Source organism: Spinacia oleracea, chromosome 1, assembly GCF_020520425.1.
Source record: "Spinacia oleracea cultivar Varoflay chromosome 1, BTI_SOV_V1, whole genome shotgun sequence".
NCBI classification, from domain to species: domain Eukaryota; kingdom Viridiplantae; phylum Streptophyta; class Magnoliopsida; order Caryophyllales; family Amaranthaceae; genus Spinacia; species Spinacia oleracea.
Genome location: NC_079487.1, coordinates 69025290 through 69044586, shown reverse-complemented (window position 1 = coordinate 69044586; position 19297 = coordinate 69025290).

Genomic DNA, 19297 nt, shown 5'->3' with positions numbered 1-19297 from the left:
GGACTTGAAAATTGAGGTTTTGGATTAGAAAATTTAAATTTGAACTCGAAACTCGAAATTTGGACTGAAAAATCCGGCATTATGACGCCGTTGGGTTCGAACTTTGACTTGGAAGAAGTAGGAAATCCGGCATTATGGCGCTGTTGGATTGCATTTTGAACTTGAAAATTGGAATTGTGGACTCGAAAATCCGGCATTATGACGCCGTTGGATTGAACTTTGAATTTTGGCATTTGGAATTTGGACTCGAAAGTCCGGCATTATGACGCCGTTGGATTGAATTTTGAATTTGGCATTTGTGCGTAAGGCGTGTTTGAGGGTTTTGAATCAAATGGAGTGACACTCCTAAAGACCCTAAAATCGGCGATTTAGATGCATGAGGTTTGAATGATGCTCCTAGGGGTTTGGTTTCCTAGTTGGAGGCTAATTGGTTTTGGCAAGCTAGAACTCGAGGTTAGCCATTCACGCGTGCAAAGACGCCCACACAATGCACAAGTAGCACGTTGTCACACTAATCATGAATATGAATGCGACATTTAAAGTTCTCAACCTAAGGTCGGTCTAAGTTTTGTATGATGCAAATGGTCGGCTTTGGATGTTAAAAGGTACTCGGCTAAGAGACGGATCCGGCGACAAGCTTTCACATCCGCCTAAGGGAAGTGTGTGTCGGCAGACGACCTCCATACTTGACATCGGGAATGTCAAGTAAATTCCAAGTTTCGGTAGGCACGGAAATGGTCACACACTTTGGTCGGGAACCGTATGGAGAGTCACCATTTCGTTGCCCCCGGGGCTAGCCCGAATGTAGAACACATCCGTTTGGGCAAGGGTAGAAATTCATTTTGCACAATATGGTTTTCGAAAAATGCATGAAATGCCTAGAAATTGAAATCGGAATCGTACTTGAATTTGTATTCGTAAAGCTCGTTTTTCGGCACTCGTTCACGAGGCTTGGGAGCGTCCTTCCAGATGCAAAAATAGACTAACTCCCAACACGAAAAGTTGAGCAAAAGTGGGCGACAAGCCACTGTGAGCCACTGTCCTGGATGCAGGCAGTGGCGTTGGGCACAGGGGCTGCGCATGGCGCCAATGCTGGCATCCAGTACTTCGGCAGATCAGTGGCCGGTTGCTCGAAATTTGCTCGCATTTTCGAATTGAAACTAGAAAGATCCCTAGTGGAGTCGCCAGAATTGTAGGGGGGGTTTTTTGTTGTTTTTTCCCCGTTTCCTACAAGGGGGTTTAGGAGGCCGGCCGGCTCCTTTAGAGAACCGTTTGAATTTTTGCACCTCGAAGGAGTCGCCACCAAACTTTATTTAAGGTCTTGTTTGGAAAGACCGCAAATGACTCTATTTTTGGATAAGGCCTTGAATCCTTGAAACAGATGGGTGAGATCCGGGCTCGGAACGAAAATGCTTATTCGGCGAGCTTTAGAAATGTTCAAGTACGTTGGCACAACATTAGTTCGAAAATAAACCCTAGATTAGACTATGTGGGTTTGAATTTAGAGCAAAATAGAATTTCTAATTGTACGGTGGTCACTTTGCTTTAAAGATTGATTTAAGGAACCTAAGGCCGGTTTGTCCAAAAATATCTTCGTTAAGCGTGATGTAACCTTTGTATTTGTTGTATTTAGCATGTTGGTGATGAAAGCGATAAAGCAAATAAAGCAACATCACAATACTAAATAAAGTGCGGAATAAGTAAATATAAGACCCCCTAGAAAAGGACTATGGAGTAGGTCCATATTGCCTAGAAATGGACTAGGCAAGTAAAGATGCGGAATTGAAAGTGCGGAATTGAAATTGCAGTATTGAAATTGCGGTATTGAAAGTGCGATATTGAAAGTGCCATATTGAAAGGTGCGATATTGAAATTGCAATATTGAAGGGTGCATAATTGAAAGTTGTACTTGGGCACATGAGATTTGAACACCAAGCGGCTCCCTAAAAATAAGTGCGCCCGACACGAATTCAAAGCCAAAAATCTCAACTTGGGAAAGGTTGCTGAACCCAAATATCCTAGATTTTGCATGTTGAACTTGAAATTGAAAGCTTGAATATTGAAATGTTTGAACTTGAAATGATTGAAATTTGAACTTGAAATGATCCTAGTTTAGGGAAATAACTATGAATAACCCTAAACATGGCAAGATCTTTGAAAATTGAAACTTGAACTTGTATATTGAAAATGGAGTTTTGAATCTCAAAATACTAAACCTTTAAATGTTAAAAGGTGTTTATCTTTTATTACCCCATGTTTGATGGTGATTCTAGCCCAAGAGATGATTGTAAACAACTTGGACATCCTTGAATCTTTGAAAATTGTATTTTGTATTTTGAAAAAGTTTGTATTTTTGGAAAACATGTGTGATTGTTGCAAGTGGTGTTTTTTATTAATTAGAAACACCAACTTGCTAATCATTTAGAAATCAAAGCAACATAGTAGATTAGAATGGGATTCGGATTTACCTAGTTAGATTTAGGCAAGAGCTCCCAATTCCTTTGGAATTTAGGAATTTTGTATGTGTTTTTGAGGAGTTTTGAGTTGTATTTTGAGGCGTAATGTCGAAATTACGACGTTGTATTGTTATGCTCCCCCTTTTTTCGATGAAAATGAGGGGTATTTATAGGAGGGAATGGTGCAAAACGCCAGCACACGCCAGCGGAGTGCGCTACTGACGTGGATTGAATGCCGCCAAAGCAAGGACGGGGAATCGTCCTTGTTTCGTCTTGTAGCGTTGTACCTGTTGTACGAATAGTACTAGGTTTGGCGTTTTGTATTTTCTTGGAGGTTAAGGAATAGTTTAGCATCTAAAAACAAGCCTTTCACGGGTTTTTGAATTTCGATTTTACGGGACGGGGCCCGGCATGCTCGGTTTTGTGGGTCGGCGCCTGAATTTGACTTGCCTTATATGATTTTGAGTGGAAAAGGCCTAGTAAAACCAATGGGATGGTCTACTAGTTGAGTTTGTACTTGGATTTGGAAAGTTGTATTTTGTACCGAGAACCGAAAGGGGAACGGTCTCGGGGTTGGATTTTGGATCTTGAATTTTGGAAGCATTCTTAGCTATTGGGATTTCCGCCTGGAGTTATTCCAATCACCTAACAAGGATAATTGTATCGTTATCATCCCAAAGGGGAGACACAAATTAGGTGTCTACACTTGCTCTTTCTCCCATCTTTGAGAAAGGTCGCTTTGTCATTTTTCCAAGTAAACATGATTCGCATTGATCAATCTTCTCTAAGTTGAATGAATCTAGAATGCCCTTCTTTTGCAGTCTTTCCACACGTTTTGTGTTTATATGGCCTAATCGACAATGCCACAGATATGTGAGATCGGAATCACCAGTTTAAGTCTTTTTTTGGTACTTATGTTATAGATTTGTTTTCTTGTATCTCGCACATATAGACCATTTTCTTGTTGTGTTGAACCATAAAACATTCCATTTAAAGAAAAAGAACAACTATTGTCTTTAAATTGAAAACTAAAACCTTTAGAATCCAAACTTGAAATGAAAATGATGTTTTTGGTTATACTAGGAACATAACAGTTTTCTAGTTCCAAAACAAAACCACTAGGAAAAGATATAAAATAAGATCCTACGGCTAATACAACAATCTGTGCTCCATTTCCCACGCGTAGATCCATCTCGCCTTTGTCAAGATTTCTACTTCTCCTTAGTCCTTGTGAATTGGAACATAAGTGTGAGCCGCCACAACCAATATCTAATACCCAAGAAGTAGAATTTGCAAGATTACAATGTATAACATACGTACCTGAAGGAGAAGCGACGTTTTCGTCCTTCACATCTTCCTTTATCTTAGGGCAATTTCTTTTGTAATGACCAATTTCATTACAATAAAAGCATTGCGATGTAGAAGGAGAAGTATTCTTCTTCATCTTGCTCTTAGAAGGAGCCTCTTGCCCTCCCGGATTGGATGAAGATGCACCCGTGCTTTTCTTCCCCTTGCTTGTGCACTTCACATTCAAAGGGTCTTGCTTGAACTTTAGGATTTTCTCGAATTTCTCAAGCATTTCCATGAGTTCCCTGAATGTGTTCTCTTTCTTATTAAAGAGATAATGCATCTTAAACCCCTCATAATCCCTATGAAGAGAGTTTAGCACAAGGGCTATAGCTATTGGCTCTTTGAAGGAACCACCAAGTCTCTCAATTGTGAAGAACAATCCAATCATCATATTCACATGAGACCGAATTGGTGTGTTATAGTCCATCTTAGCCTTGTAAATGCACTTTTGTGCCTCTAGAAGCTCAACTTCCAAGCACGGTTCATGTGGAGTAATGAGTTTTATATTTCTCATTGAATTAGCCAATTCATCAACCTCGTTGCCAACAACTTGGCCATTGGGTTGATACCTCACACGACATCTATCACTTAGATGACTTAGGAGTGCATGAGGCTCATAGGTAATGAACCTCCATCTCCAATTTTCAGGGATAGATTTTAGGATAAGTTCCGAGACAAGATACTTGTGAAGTGCCCAATTTCTGTAACTTTTTGGAGTCATACCCCTCGCATAATAGCTAGGGAAAGGTTGCTTGACGACATAGCTCATGTCGTTAGCATTTAAAACTTCGATAAGTTTCCTTTCCAATTCAAGAAAGTTAGTCAAGTTCAACTCGACATCCAGAATTTCTGATGCTTTGATTGTTGTTTTAGACATTCTACAATTGAAAAGAATTTGCAATAAATAACCAATCAGAATCCTTTAATAACTTTGAAATAAAAGCAATCATGCAATCATTAAAGCTATTAAACATTTCATTCATGCAAAATAAACATGTTCCCTAACGAATGAAACGATTCCAAGACCCTAAAAGTCCTAAATCCTTAAGCATGCTTTAGCTTGTCTTAAGTCTTTTAAGATTCTAGGTAAGCAAAACCGATTGCTAGTAATCTCTAAATTACTCTTGGTTATTATTAAATTAATACCATAATTTATCCCGTTGCCACAATATATGCCAATATTGTTTGAGTTAAAACCACAATCAACGTGTTCCTTTAGGATACCTTACCATCTAAGTATACTAAAATAGCACCTCGTTTTAGCGGAAACCTACTATCTTAGGTCATTAAATTTTTGTAAGTGCTTGATTTGGAAGGCAATTATAAACTCAATATTACTTTGGACCTAGTTATTTCTATGTCGGTTTGATTACTTAGTGAACTAAATCTTAATCAAACATACAAACGACATTCATGCATAATATACATTCATTCAATATATAACTTTGGTGAACTAGTATGGCCCAGAAACTTGGTCTTGAAGCATCCAGTCTTCCCTTCACCTTGTTAGCTTGGCATCGTCTTGAACTCCATTCAAAAGCTAACTTAAAATTTTAAATAATCTAGAAGAACTTGAAATAATAATAACCTAATTATTACATCAAAACTTCAATGGTACGCAGACCATATTAAAAACTTTACATTCAAAGATAAAACGTTACGCATACTGTATTTAACTATCCTAGATTGGCTATAATAGTCACCTTCAATACCTGCAATTCATAAAATAATATTCTATGCATTCATCCATTCGTGTCCTAAAACGAATGGCCCAAGAATAATATGCAAGTATTTACATGATTTAATAAAAATCATGTTCATACAAAACGCGACGTAAAAGATTAATCCAATTCCAAATTATTAATCCTTAGATTTATTCTAATCAAAAATTAATTTAATTAAAATAATGTGCCCTGCGAAAAATAATTAAAAATAATTATTTTGAATAATTTTATTTAAACGGCTCCCACTTAAACCAATATTTAATTTGGACCTTATAATTTTAAATATTTAAACGTGCGGCCCGGCCAAAGTCAAATAAAATAAAATAATCAAATGTCCAGTTAGCCCCTTCGTGCAAAAATAAGCCCAAAGCCCAAAAAATTGGGCCGAATTGAAATAAAACGAAGCAAAAATCGCACAATCATGTGCATCGTGGGCTACGCGAGTGCCCGCTCATCGACGCGCAGTGCCATCGTAGCATCGCACCCACGCGAGGGTGCAAGGCCCATCACGTAGGCACAAATGCCTTGCAGCAGCACATAGGCTTGCTCACCCATACCCGCTGCCTGCTGCTCTCGTCGCTGCTGCTTACTGCCTCGGCCCAGCGCTGCTGGCCTTGGCGTGTGGCGTGCCGCGAGCTCGTCCGAGGGCTTCGCCCAGCTCAACGCGTAGCCACTGCCTTGTCGCACCAAGCACGCAGCGCACACAAGGCCAGCGCCTATGCTGCCTTCGTGTGCGCGCTTCCCCTTTCGTCTCGTACGGGCAACATCCCTTGCTTCGTGCAAGTGTCTTGCTATCCGATCATTATTAAATAAAAAAAATTCATTTTCTAATATCCGAAACAAAATTGCACGAAAAATTATTTTTCATAATATTAACAAAATTAATCGCTTTAATTACGAAAAATATTGTATTAGGTGATTTCATTAAATTTCAAACAATCCAATTCGTGAAATTTATAAATCTTGGCTAACTTATATTTAAATTTAACGTACGATGAACATCAACAAAAATTTGAATGATTTTGATAATTCAATCCAAATCTTTAAATCGTTCTAAACATTTAAAAATTAGATTTTTATCAAATTTGGTTTAGGTGATCGATTAAAATTAACGAATCCAATCAAAATTTTAATCCATGAATTTTTAAATCTTCCATTTAAACAAGAAATCATATTCCCCTTCTCACATAAATAAATTTTCAGATCTAACCAATTAATAGATTTAATTTTCGATCAAAAATTCATTAAATTAGGTAAAAAATAAAATTAAGGTTCATAGTTAATATTCATGGACGAAAAATTTACCAAAAGTTTATAATATACCCAAGAACAGTAGGGAAAAATTTCAATTAATTCCGAGTTCATTAGTTTGAGAAATTAATTGAAAATGTTTCCTAATTTGACGATTTAATTCATTAATGAACAAAAACGCCCAAAAACTCGCACTTCGGCAACTGGTTTTGAGATTCTTTTGGCATGACTTGATCATAAAATGCCATTTCCAATCAGATTAGGGTCAGAAAAATTGAAATTTCGACACTTTACGAACACAATAGCTTTTCAACGATTTATCCAATAACCAAGAAAAACATTCGAAAAGTTACGAATTAATTCTAAAAATTTCGACATAATCACAAACATTTTCTCATGATACCACAGTAAGGGTATACAGTTAAATACATAACTTGATAGCGAAATAACCGCAAAGCCAGGAAGCATGTATAAAGTACAGTTTAAGCAATATTTACGTTTGTAGCGTATTTTCCCTAGTTCAACGAATCACGAACACGAACAATAACTCCAGATGTTGTTCCTCTACTTGGTTCACCGACACGTTAAGACCCGTCTTGAGATGATGGCTTAGATGTCACTCAAGATAGTTTACTTTAGGGAAGAACAATTCTAATGGAGGCACAAAGAGAGTTTAGGATTTCTCTTGCCTTAGGTTAGAATCTGATTAGGGTAGTGTCTGGAAAATAACTTGTGTTGGATTAATTTTATAACCCTTAGGTCATAACACTAACCAGCCAAGGCACATGGGCCAAGAGCCGGCAAACAATCCCCGCGCAAGCCCACACACACAGCCACACAGGCGTTGGGCCTTGGGCTGCGCTGTGTGCGCTGCTGCTGCTGCTCCGTGCACGCGGGCGCGCCCAGCCGAAGGCATGGGCATGTGTGCGCTGACTCGATGCTGCGCCTAGTGGGCCTTGGCTCGTTGGGCCGGCAGCGTTGCCTTCTCGTATTTGCGTCCAATGCCTTATTGCGGTTATTTATCGTATAGTACTTGACGATCCAATGTCGAACTATACGATTATTCGTTTCGCCTAGCTTACGAATATACGCAATACGATATACGATTCCGATCCAACGTCATATCGTATATTTATGTTTTCCGAACTATTTTCCCGTAAAGCTATTTAATGAATTTCCGATTCATTTAATCCGGTAATCTGTTACATGTCAATGGTGTGACCTTATAGATTCAATCAAGAGTAAGCTGTGAGCCTAATATAGATTAGAACTCACTGATCGGAAGCACTGCTCCAGCCAGTTGTTCCAATCACTTGATCTCACTGAATTAATTGTTCGTAATTAATCTGAACCTTGGTATTAGACTAATGCACATTGGGTGAAAGACATATTTCCTTCAGTCTCCCACTTGTCATTCATACAAGTGTGCATTCACATTCCTTTGTCGCTTAGTGTTACTTACTGAACATAAGGTAAGATCCAAGCCATCCTTATTAGGTCCAGAAGTTTTTCTTGGATTACTGAGTTCAACTGTTAAACTTTTACAGAAGGTTAAGCCTTAATCATTCTGAGCACGGCCATGCATTTTCACAGTATCTAACTCTCCGAGAGGCCTTGTTACACAACAACACCATATCCTATCAAAGATAGGATGACAATCCAGTCTTGCAATCTATGAATACTCACTTTGATTCATAGTTCGCCCAATAACTGCTGTTATAGCCTCCTTTTACGGTGCTATGTTAGCGAGCATCAAAGCGAACTAATCTTCAAACGAGCAATCATAATTACTCATGTTTTGAGGAATGGTTCTAATTACCATTAATGAGAACTACTTATTGTTAGGTTATGATACATATGACATTACATAGATCATGCGGAAACAACCATTAACCCAGGACAACATATTATTTACACATAATCATATAGCATAATTTAGATGCATACTCTTTGTTGCGTGCCCTCCCTAGCCGCGCCCGAACCGAACAAGAACAAGTCTTTAGGACTCCAAGTGTCGTCCCTCCGTAGATAGTCCACAGCACGTCCGGATCCGCCTTAAGATTGACCAACTAGAATCGCCCTTAAGGTACTAGAAAATTTCGGCACTTTATGAGCAAGATGTGTGTTTTAATTTTCTCTCAAAAAACTCACTTTTGAATACTTTGAAACTTGTGTATAAATTATGACCCCTAGGCCTTTATTTATAGAGTTATGGAAAAGGAATCGTAATCCTAGTAGGATACGAATTAATTGAAATTAGAATCCTACATGAATTCTATTTAATTAATTTATCCAATTAGGAATAGAAATTTAATCATACACTGACTCTTGTAGATTCAGGAATCACGCATGAGCACAAACTCACACACACACGGCAGCCACAAGGGCTGCCCATGCGCGTGCGAGCAGCAGCCCACGCAGCGCGGCCCACGCATCCGTGGCCCTTGGCGCGCGCTGGGCCTGCCTTGCGGTAGGCCTGGGCGCTGCCTTGGCTGGGCTTGTGGCGCGCATGCTTGCTGGGCGATGGCCCCGGCTTCGTGCTGGGCCTTCGTCCGGCAAGCCTCGTCCGATGCTAATTCGTACGATACGCTTCCGATTAAATTTCCGGTTCCGGAATTTATTTCCGATACGAACAATATTTAATATTTCCGATTCCGGAATTAATTTCCGTTTCGAACAAATATTTAATATTTCCGTTTCCGGAATTATTTTCCGATTCCGGTAATATTTCCGATTCTGACAATATTTCCGTTTCCGGCAATATTTCCGATTCTGGTAATATTTCCATTTCCAATAATATTTTCCGATACGTACCATGTTTCCGTTTCCGGCAACATCTACGACTTGGATAATATTCATATTTCCGATACGATCCATATTTCCGTTTCCGGCAATATCATCGTTTCCGGAGTATTCATTTCTTGCCTGTGACGATCTTAGCTCCCACTGAAACCAAGATCCGTCGGTTCCGAATATTCATAGATGGAGTATTTAATGCCATTAAATACTTGATCCGTTTACGTACTATTTGTGTGACCCTACGGGTTCAGTCAAGAGTAAGCTGTGGATTAATATCATTAATTCCACTTGAACTGAAGCGGCCTCTAGCTAGGCATTCAGCTCACTTGATCTCACTGAATTATTAACTTGTTAATTAATACTGAACCGCATTTATTAGACTTAACATAGAATGCATACTTGGACCAAGGGCATTATTTCCTTCAGTCTCCCACTTGTCCTTAGGGACAAGTGTGCATTTCCTAATTCCTTTGTCGCTCGATGCTTGCTCTTGAACATAAGGTAAGAGTTGTCATCCTTATTATGTCCAGAGGTGTTCCTCGGTTTCAGAGTTCAACTGATCAAATAAACAGATAATCATAGCCTATGATTCATCCGAGCACGGCCATGCATTTCACAGTTTCTAGCTCTCCGAGTGGCCTTGTACAACTTTTAAGCATCTCTTCCCGATTTATGGGAGGACAATCCCAATCTTGCGATCTTGAGATTAGACTTCGTTTGATAGGTGATTACCTGAGCGTTGCCTTTATAGCCTCCTTTTACGGTGCGACGGTTGGTCAACGTCAAAGCAACCAGTTCTCAAACAAGTAATCTCAAATCACTCAGGTATTGAGGATTTAGTGTCTAATAATTTAATGAAATTTACTTATGACAGACTTTCATCTCTTACAGTAAAGTTTCATAGGTCTTGTCCGATACTAGTCTTCCCAAAGTAAGTATCTATGCAAATGATTATGACATTGCCATGTCCACATAGTTCAAGAAACAGAACTACTAGTCATCTTGCATTCTAATCGTCTAACGTTTTCTATGCGTCCAATTTTATAGAAAACTCCGATTAGGGACCATTTTCAACCTTTGACATTCAAGTTCACTTGATAGACATTTCTTAGTCACAGGACTGGTCCTGACAGTCTATCTTGAATATATCGTCAAGTTGAAGGGACTCATCATTTAATAAACCACAAATTAAATGGAAAAATGAATTCCTTTCATTTATTGTGAATGATTAACCAATAATGTTTTACAAAGATTTAAACTCTAAAACTTTAAAACATTAAACAGAGACATCAAAGCCATTCTCCAATATGCTTGATTCCCATAGCTGCAGTGTGCGAGTTGTGCTTCGCTTGCGGCAGAGGTTTAGTTAATGGATCTGATATGTTGTCATCAGTTCCAATTTTGCTTATCTCGACTTCTTTTCTTTCAACGAACTCTCGTAGAAGGTGAAATCTACGAAGTACATGCTTGACTCTCTGGTGGTGTCTAGGCTCTTTTGCCTGTGCAATAGCTCCGTTATTATCACAATACAGGGCTATTGGTCCTTTAATGGAGGGGACTACACCAAGTTCTCATATGAACTTCCTTAGCCATATAGCTTCCTTTGCTGCTTCATGTGCAGCAATGTACTCCGCTTCAGTTGTAGAATCCGCAATGGTGCTTTGCTTAGCACTTTTCCAGCTTACTGCTCCTCCGTTGAGGCAGAAGACAAACCCAGACTGTGATCTGAAATCATCTTTGTCGGTTTGGAAACTTGCGTCCGTATAGCCTTTAACAATTAATTCATCATCTCCACCATAGACCAGGAAGTCATCTTTGTGCCTTTTCAGGTACTTCAGAATGTTCTTGGCAGCAGTCCAATGCGCCTCTCCTGGGTCTGACTGGTATCTGCTCGTAGCACTGAGTGCGTACGCAACATCCGGGCGTGTACATATCATAGCATACATTATTGAACCAATCAATGATGCATATGGAATCCCATTCATTCGTCTACGCTCATCAAGTGTTTTTGGGCACTGAGTCTTGCTTAGAGTCATTCCATGAGACATGGGTAGGTAGCCTCGCTTGGAGTCCGCCATCTTGAACCTATCAAGCACCTTATTGATATAAGTGCTTTGACTAAGTCCAATCATCTTTTTAGATCTATCTCTGTAAATCTTGATGCCCAATATGTACTGTGCTTCTCCTAGATCCTTCATCGAAAAACATTTCCCAAGCCAAATCTTGACAGAGTTCAACATAGGAATGTCATTTCCGATAAGCAATATGTCGTCGACATATAATACTAGGAAAGCAATTTTGCTCCCACTGACCTTCTTGTATACACAAGATTCGTCCGCGTTCTTGATGAAACCAAAGTCACTGACTGCTTCATCAAAACGTATATTCCAGCTCCTGGATGCCTGCTTCAATCCGTAGATTGACTTCTTTAGCTTGCATACCTTTTTAGCATTCTTTGGATCCTCAAAACCTTCAGGCTGTGTCATAAACACAGTTTCTGTTAAAACGCCGTTTAAGAAAGCAGTTTTGACATCCATCTGCCATATTTCGTAATCGTAATATGCAGCGATTGCTAACATTATTCGAATAGACTTTAGCATTGCAACTGGTGAAAAGGTTTCATCGTAATCCACACCGTGGACTTGCCTGTAACCTTTTGCAACCAATCTAGCTTTGAAAACTTCAAGTTTCCCATCCTTGTCCTTTTTCAGTTTGAAAACCCATTTGCTTCCAATGGCTTGGTAGCCATCTGGCAAATCGACCAAATCCCATACTTGGTTTTCAGACATGGAGTCTAATTCAGATTGCATGGCTTCTTGCCACTGCTTGGATCTAGGGCTCGTCATAGCTTGCTTGTAAGTCGCAGGTTCATCACTTTCAAGTAATAGAACGTCATAGCTCTCGTTCGTCAAAATACCTAAGTACCTTTCCGGTTGAGATCTATATCTTTGCGATCTACGCGGGGTAACATTTCTAGATTGACCATGATTCTCACCAGATTCTTCTAAAGATCTCTGAGTTTCATCCTGAATGTCATCTTGAGCATTCTCTAGAGTTTGTTGTTCGACTCGAATTTCTTCGAGGTCTACTTTTCTCCCACTTGTCATTTTGGAAATGTGATCCTTCTCCAAAAAGACACCATCTCGAGCAACAAACACTTTGTTCTCAGATGTATTGTAGAAGTAATACCCCTTTGTTTCCTTTGGATAGCCCACAAGGATACATTTGTCAGATTTTGGATGAAGTTTGTCTGAAATTAATCGTTTGACGTAAACTTCACATCCCCAAATCTTAAGAAAAGACACATTTGGAGGCTTTCCAAACCATAATTCGTATGGAGTCTTTTCGACAGCTTTAGACGGAGCTCTATTTATAGTGAGTGCAGCTGTATTTAGTGCATGTCCCCAAAATTCTAATGGAAGTTCGGCCTGACCCATCATTGACCTGACCATGTCTAGCAAGGTTCTGTTCCTCCGTTCTGACACACCGTTCCATTGTGGTGTTCCAGGAGGAGTCAATTCTGATAGAATTCCACATTCTTTCAGATGGTCATCAAATTCATAGCTCAGATATTCACCGCCTCTATCAGACCGCAGTGCCTTAATCTTCTTGCCTAATTGATTCTCTACTTCACTCTGAAATTCCTTGAATTTGTCAAAGGATTCAGACTTATGCTTCATTAGGTAGACATAACCATACCTACTGAAGTCATCAGTGAAAGTGATAAAGTAGCTGAAACCACCTCTAGCATTTGTACTCATTGGTCCACATACATCTGTATGGATTAAACCCAATAGTTCATTTGCTCTTTCTCCAACTTTGGAGAAAGGTTGCTTTGTCATTTTGCCAAGTAAACATGATTCGCATTTACCATAATCCTCTAAGTCAAATGGTTCTAGAATTCCTTCCCTTTGAAGTCTTTCTAAGCGTTTCAAGTTTATATGGCCTAATCGACAATGCCACAGATAGGTGAGATCTGAATCATCCTTTTTGGCCTTTTTGGTATTTATGTTATATACTTGTTTGTCGTGATCTAATAAATAAAGTCCATTGACTAATCTAGCAGATCCATAAAACATCTCTTTAAAATAAAACGAACAACTATTGTCTTTTATTATAAAGGAAAATCCCTTAGCATCTAAGCAAGAAACTGAAATGATGTTTTTAGTAAGACTTGGAACATGGAAACATTCTTCCAGTTCCAAAACTAGCCCGGAGGGCAACGACAAATAGTAAGTTCCTACGGCTAATGCAGCAATCCGTGCTCCATTTCCCACTCGTAGGTCGACTTCACCCTTGCTTAACTTTCTACTTCTTCTTAGTCCCTGTGGATTGGAACATAAGTGTGAGCCACAACCTGTATCTAATACCCAAGAAGTTGAATTAGCAAGTATACAGTCTATAACGAAAATACCTGAAGATGGAACGACTGTTCCGTTCTTCTGATCTTCCTTTAGCTTCAAGCAATCTCTCTTCCAATGCCCCTTCTTCTTGCAGTAGAAGCATTCGGATTCAGAAGTGGGTTGACTGACCTTCCTCTTTGCAGATTTGGCGCCAGTTTGCTTAGTTGGGCTGGCCTTGTTGCCACCTTTCTTAGCATTCCTCTTCTTTCCAGATTTCTTGAACTTGCCCCCACGCACCATAAGCACATCCTGCTTATCACTTTTGAGCGTCTTTTCAGCGGTCTTCAGCATACCGTGAAGCTCAGTGAGCGTTTTGTCCAGACTATTCATACTGTAGTTCAGTTTGAACTGATCATACCCGCTATGAAGAGAATGGAGGATGGTGTCTATAGCCATTTCCTGAGAAAATTGCTGATCCAGCCGACTCATATTCTCAATCATTTTGAGAACATGTGGACTTACGGGCTCGCCTTTCTTAAGCTTGGTCTCAAGAATTTGCCTATGAGTCTCGAATCTTTCGACTCGAGCCAGATCTTGGAACATGTTCTTCAACTCACTGATGATTGTGAAAGCATCTGAGTTGATGAACGTTTTCTGCAGATCCGCACTCATGGTGGCGAGCTTTAGACATTTCACATCCTTGTTGGCATCAATCCAACGATTGAGGGCAGCCTGAGTGACCCCGTCGCCAGGAGCTTCGGGCATCGCCTCATCTAGGACATACTCCTTTTCTTCCTGCATAAGAACTATTTGCAAGTTCCTTTGCCAGTCAAGGAAGTTTTTCCCGTTCAACTTCTCCTTTTCGAGAATTGATCGAATGTTGAATGAATTGTTGTTTGCCATATTAAAAACTACAATTGAAAAGAATAAACAAATAAATAACCATTCACAGTTTCTCTTAATAAACTTAAATTCTAGCATACATGCATAATTCAATGTTTATTAAGCATTTTATTCAAGTTATGTGTTCCGGCAGGTGTGAATAAAATGATTCCAAGATCCTAAAATCATTGAAGAACTAAGCACAGTTTGTCGACTTAATCCTAGAACATCTTAGGTAAGCAAAAGCCTTTTGCTAATAGTCTAGAAACTATTCTTGGTTGATAGGTACGTCTAAGAACTTATTAGGTAAACCTATCGATTTTGCCACGACATAAAAGGACTCCTTACTTATATCATTGAGTTTCACCAAAACTAACATGTACTCACAATTATTTGTGTACCTTGCCCCTTTAGGACCAATAAGTAACACCTCGCTGAGCGAAAACTATTACTAGATTGATGTAAAGGATATCCAAGCAAGTGTATATTTTGGCATGGCACCTTTTAACTCAATTTTTAAGTTTGGAACTTAAGGCTCTTACTATGTTGGTTAGATTTTAAGTGAACTAAAATCCTTAATCATGCAACATAATCAAGCTTTTGATCTCATGCATTTTAAGACATATTTAAAGCAATAAATAACTTAAAACATGCATAAGATATTTGTGATCTAGTATGGCCCGACTTCATCTTGAAGCTTTGACTTCAAAGTCCGTCTTGAAAATCTCCGTGGGAGGCACCATTTTCTTCAAATAGGATAAGCTATAACTAATTACAACTATTTGATGGTTCGCAGACCATATTTGAATTGAAAAATGACTTTGGTACTTTAGACCAATTACATTCAAATTAATGGTACGCAGACCATATTTTCTATCCTATTTGGGCCATACTAGTCACTTCATAACCTGCAAAACAGTACATATACAATATATACCATTCACCCATTCATTATCATGAATGGCCCACATAGCTGGTTAGTAAAACACATTATGCATCACGTAAACATTTGCAGCAATTAATCAAGGGCACCAATAATCTACCAATTATTCAGTCCTTATTAATTCTAATCAAGTTGTTTTAACCTTAAGGATTTGTAGACCTAATCAAGAGTTTATGACTAAAAAGCGCTCCCACTTAAACCAATAAATTCATATGCTTTACCAATTTTAAACATAAAAATGTATTTCTAGTCCAACCGGAAACATACAAATTTAATTAAAATTTAAAGCTCATATCAATTTATAATTGAATCCAAAATTTTAATTTAATTTCAGTCGTATTTAAATTAATTCATGATTTTAATTTTAGTAAAATAATTAGAATAAATAACATTTATTATAATTATAATATTCAAAATTAAAATCCAAGAAAATAATTCAAATTATTAATTTTAAAATTAATTAAAATTACGTGAACTGAAATTTTCAAATTAAACATTCAAAACGATCTAATCGTAACGCAAACACCCTACGCGTTGCACGCCCATGGACCGTACGCACACAGCCATTGCTGGCCATGTGCGCGCAGCCCATGCGCTCGTCGCATAGCTGCTGCTTCCCTATCGCAAGCCTCCGCACACATCGTGCTCGCTGCGCGCGCCAGCGCTCATCGCACGCGAGCTATCGCTCGCAGTGCGCGCGCGCGACATCGCTCGCTGGGCGCGCGAGCCATCGCTCGCTGGGCGCGCGACATCGCTCGCTGGGCGCGCGACATCGCTCGCTGTGCGCGCGAGCCATCGCTCGCTGGCGCGAGCCATCGCTCGCTGGCGCGAGCCATCGCTCGCTGGCGCGAGCCATCGCTCGCTGGCGCGCGACATCGCTCGCTGGGCGCGCGACATCGCGCGCTGTGCGCGCGAGTGATGCTGGGCGCAGCGCTCGTGGCACGCGAGCTTGCGCTCGCTGCGCGCGAGGCTGCGCGCTCTTGTGCGAGGCAGCGCGCGCTGTGGCGCAGCTCGCTTGCTGCCCACACGCGACTGCCTTGGCTCGCCCTTCGCCCATGCCCATTCGTTCATTGCTCGTGGCACACGACACAAGGCAGGGCTGCTGCCTTGTGCTCGTGCACTACGCCCTTGCTCATTGCATTCGTGCCGCACGGGCGACGAGCTCCCTTGCTCGTCGTCGCATGCCCGCATTATACAACACCCCTTAAGGGTAACACGAAGCGTCCATTGCTTCGTGCGTGCAAGTTATATGAACGAATCGCATAAAAATTTAAAATTTATATTTAAAATTAATGACAAATTAATAGATATTATTAATTTCATAATTTTAGGGCGAAAAATCGAAAATTTATTATCCAATTGATTTCCGATTGTTATGGATTCAAGTCTAGGTCATAAAAATTTAAAATTTATCGTAAATTTACAATTTTTATGGTGGTTTTTAATCATAGGTTTCTAATTAAATTACAATTAATTATGAAAATCAAATTAATTCTAAATTATTCTAATTTTCAACAAATTAATCATAATTACAAATTAGATTGCATAATTAACAAGACTAGGCATTCAAACTTGTTAAACATATGCAGTAGGTCAATCAAAAATTCAAGATTTATCAACAAGAATCGCAAATATTTAATTTAACATCTTAAATTTACGAAATTTTGCATTCGAAAAACTAAAACCTTCGAAAAGTCATAGTTAGGCTTCGAATTTGAGAATTCTGGGTTCGGCAGAAAAATACTATTTTTGTCAAAATTTTAGAATGCCTTTTACATGCGGAATTGACACAAAAATCACTCAATTCGGATGAGTAACGAAGAAACTGCCGAAAAACTGCGTACGTATAATTAAATAAACGCAATTTGCAATTAATTAACAATTACGAAAATTAATCACCCCTTTTAATTCTTGCAAATTTGTAATATTTAACCATGTTCATGCAATTTAGATTATGAAAATAATAAGGGGCTCGTGATACCACTGTTAGGTTATGATACATATGACATTACATAGATCATGCGGAAACAACCATTAACCCGGGACAACATATTATTTACACATAATCATATAGCATAATTTAGATGCATACTCTTTGTTGCGTGCCCTCCCTAGCTGCGCCCGAACCGAACAAGAACAAGTCTTTAGGACTCCAAGTGTCGTCCCTCCGTAGATAGTCCACAGCACGTCCGGATCCGCCTTAAGATTGACCAACTAGAATCGCCCTTAAGGTACTAGAAAATTTCGGCACTTTATGAGCAAGATGTGTGTTTTAATTTTCTCTCAAAAAACTCACTTTTGAATACTTTGAAACTTGTGTATAAATTATGACCCCTAGGCCTTTATTTATAGAGTTATGGAAAAGGAATCGTAATCCTAGTAGGATACGAATTAATTGAAATTAGAATCCTACATGAATTCTATTTAATTAATTTATCCAATTAGGAATAGAAATTTAATCATACACTGACTCTTGTAGATTCAGGAATCACGCATGAGCACAAACTCACACACACACGGCAGCCACAAGGGCTGCCCATGCGCGTGCGAGCAGCAGCCCACGCAGCGCGGCCCACGCATCCGTGGCCCTTGGCGCGCGCTGGGCCTGCCTTGCGGTAGGCCTGGGCGCTGCCTTGGCTGGGCTTGTGGCGCGCATGCTTGCTGGGCGATGGCCCCGGCTTCGTGCTGGGCCTTCGTCCGGCAAGCCTCGTCCGATGCTAATTCGTACGATACGCTTCCGATTAAATTTCCGGTTCCGGAATTTATTTCCGATACGAACAATATTTAATATTTCCGATTCCGGAATTAATTTCCGTTTCGAACAAATATTTAATATTTCCGTTTCCGAAATTATTTTCCGATTCCGGTAATATTTCCGATTCTGACAATATTTCCGTTTCCGGCAATATTTCCGATTCTGGTAATATTTCCATTTCCAATAATATTTTCCGATACGTACCATGTTTCCGTTTCCGGCAACATCTACGACTTGGATAATATTCATATTTCCGATACGATCCATATTTCCGTTTCCGGCAATATCATCGTTTCCGGAGTATTCATTTCTTGCCTGTGACGATCTTAGCTCCCACTGAAACCAAGATCCGTCGGTTCCGAATATTCATAGATGGAGTATTTAATGCCATTAAATACTTGATCCGTTTACGTACTATTTGTGTGACCCTACGGGTTCAGTCAAGAGTAAGCTGTGGATTAATATCATTAATTCCACTTGAACTGAAGCGGCCTCTAGCTAGGCATTCAGCTCACTTGATCTCACTGAATTATTAACTTGTTAATTAATACTGAACCGCATTTATTAGACTTAACATAGAATGCATACTTGGACCAAGGGCATTATTTCCTTCACTTATGACATAACATTAATCTCTTAAAGTGGTCTCATGGTCAATCTGATACAAGATCCAATAAGTATCTATGCAAAAGATTTCTGACATATCAAGTCCATCTAGTTCAAGAAACTGAACTAAAATCTACTTTCAATGTAATCTTCATTAGTCATTGGTCGCCCAACCTTTCAATGACCTG